The sequence below is a fragment of the Podarcis bocagei genome (genome assembly GCF_964188305.1).
Source record: "Podarcis bocagei genome assembly, contig: HAP1_SCAFFOLD_231, whole genome shotgun sequence".
NCBI classification, from domain to species: Eukaryota; Metazoa; Chordata; class Lepidosauria; order Squamata; family Lacertidae; genus Podarcis; species Podarcis bocagei.
This window is the reverse complement of record NW_027670217.1, coordinates 63,400-66,253: the sequence shown is the minus strand read 5'-3', so window position 1 is coordinate 66,253 and position 2,854 is coordinate 63,400.

Sequence of the window (2,854 nt, the reverse complement as noted above, 5' to 3'; positions counted from 1 at the left end):
TGAGATCAAGTGCCCATGGCAGTTATTGATGTCATAATGGGCAGGGAAATGGCCAGGCAACCAATGAGAAACGACAATGGAATGCTTTGCTCCAACGGACGTTTCCCTCCCAAGCTGGTCTCGCCTCTGGAGAGCTTCATGGAGGTTCAAATTATGAAAAGTTACTGGTGCAGATATAAAACAGTGAAGAAACAACGCCCCAATTTTAATGAAACCTTATTTGTTGTTGCGCCACTCCTTGGTGTGTGGAGTGCCGCAGGGCGCAATCCTCTCCCCAATGCTCTTTAACATCTTTATGCGACCCCTTGCCCAGATTATCCGGAGCTTTGGGCTGGGCTGTCACCAATATGCTGATGACACTCAGCTCTATCTGCTCAACACACTGACCAGATGCTTGGAAGCTGTGGCTGGATGGCTTCGTGGGAGCCGATTGAAACTAAATCCTTCGAAGAAGAGGTCCTATGGCTGGGTCGGGATGGCACGGGGATGAGGGACCAACTCCCTTCTCTTGCGGGGGTCCAATTAGTGCCATTGCCTTCCGTTAAGAGTTTGGGTGTAATCCTTGACGCCTCCCTTTCCATGGAGGCGCAGGTTACAGCAACAGCCAAGGCAACATTTTTCCACCTTCGCCGCATCAAGCAGTTGTTCCCTTACCTTTCCCACCCCGACCTGGCCACAGTGATCCATGCGATGGTCACCTCCAGGCTTGACTACCGTAATTCGCTCTACGCGGGGCTGCCCTTGAAGCTGTCCCAGAAACTCCAGCGGGTGTAGAATGCTGCAGCGAGGCTCCTTACAGGGTCTCTGCCATAGGAGCATATTCACCCAGTGCTTTTCCAGCTGCACTGGCTCCTGGTGGAGTACAGGGTCAGGTTTAAGGTGCTGGTTTTGACCTTTAAAGCCCTTCACCGCCTAGGACCCTCGTACCTACGGGACCGCCTCTCCCGGTATGCCCCACGGAGAGCCTCAAGGTCCATAAATAGCAACACCCTAGTGGTCCCGGGCCCTAAGGAAGTTAGATTGGCTTCAACCAGAGCCAGGGCCTTCTCACTGAAAAGGCGTGCTTTCCCATAGCAGCGGGGAACTCAATTTACAAAAGGAACACACTCAACAGGAAGCGGAACATGTTCTTAATCCAAGGCAAAGTTCACAAACCAAAACACCTACTTCCGGATTTGCAGTGTCCTTAATCCAAGTTGTTCATAAACGAAGCTATTCTTAAACCAAGGTACCACTGTACTAAGATACTCATAAGTGTTCATAGATGGAAACTTTGTAACTTCGGATGTGGTTCTGGAGCTACATGTGTCCTTGTGTGTTATTTCCATGGCATAAGTTTAAATGTGTGTGAGAGATTCCCATCTGTAATACACTCCTCTGTTGCATGCAGGAATATGTTACCCAGACCTCTGCAAAACACCCCATTGTCCGTGATGTGGAAGCAAAGATTCAGCAATATTTCAAAGACCCAAGTAACGCTTTTTAATGAAGTGCCTTATTTTAAGGAGCCTTGCAAATATATTCCGTGGCATCTTGTTTTTTTATTTTGTAGAATCCTAGAATTACAGAGTTGGAAGGGACCCCAAGGGTCATTCAGTCCAGCCCCCCGGAAGTGCAGGAATCTCATCTAAAGCATCCCTCCAGCCTCTGCTTTAAAATCTCCAAGGAAGGAGCAAGGGTGCAAATTTGAATAAAATATTGGGGGGTGGGTGTGTATGCCATTTGAATAATAATTAATAATAATTTTTAATTTACATCCCGCCCATTTGGCTGGGTTTCCCCAAGACACTCTGGGCGGCTTACAACAAATAAAACACAACAAAACAAAACACCAAACATTAAAAAACAAGTATCTGAAGAAGTGTGCATGCACACGAAAGCTCATACCAAGAACTAACTTAGTTGGTCTTTAAGGTGCTACTGGAAGGAATTTTTTTATATTAAAAAACAAGGTATCCTATACAAGCAAAGCGTGTTCTCCTTCATGGAGAGCACGTGTTGCGGTGGGGGCCGCCAGGACACTCCAAAGCTGGGGGCGGGCTAACTGATCGTTGGCCACTGATGCGATTGGGGCTTCCCTTGTTGTTGGGAGGAAATTAATGTTGCCATTTATTGATTGACAGCCAGAAATGCTCAAACTCCTTGCACGAGGCCAGGGCTTCCTCTTTTCGCCCGTGCAGCGGATTGATCACAGTGAAAGGAGACGGTTGTATTTTTCTACAAATTACCTTGTGTCTTTGGCCTGCTTTAATTGTGTTACCTTTATATTTAATTGATATTTTAGTCCTATTAAATTCCCTTTTCTGTGTAATATTTTCTTTTAATTTTTCTCTGCTTTCCCACCCCCCTTTGGTCTTTAATTCCCCCCTACTCCCCCCCCCACCCTTTAGCTTACCTTAACGTTGGGTCTTCTAATTTGGTGGCAGGCCTTTCCAAGGCCGGTTCTCTTTAATTCATTGCCCCGGCTGCCCCTTTTCTGCCAGTCCCGGGTGAAGGGTGGGCCTGGCCGAGGGCGCAGCACCCTTTTAGGCCTTTTTGGGGGGCACCTGGTGCCGCACCGCAGCGGGAGGTGCCTCCGGCCTTGCCAGGCCCTTGGGAGGCCTTGCCGTGAGCTCCCCCCCCCCCGCCCTATTCTTGAAAGGGCCGGTTTTGGCCTTGTTAGCCTGGTGTCTGCCAGGGCTGCAGGGAGGCAGGCGCGGCCTAATTGGGGCCTGGCAGCAGGCCCCGTTGTGATCGCCACCTTCCCTGCTTCTTTTTGGCGGGAGCGCCATTTTTGTGGCCTAGTTTGCTCTCGCTGAGGTACTGCAGCGCTTGTTTTTATTCCATTAATTTAGGCTGACATTGCAGCCTGTGT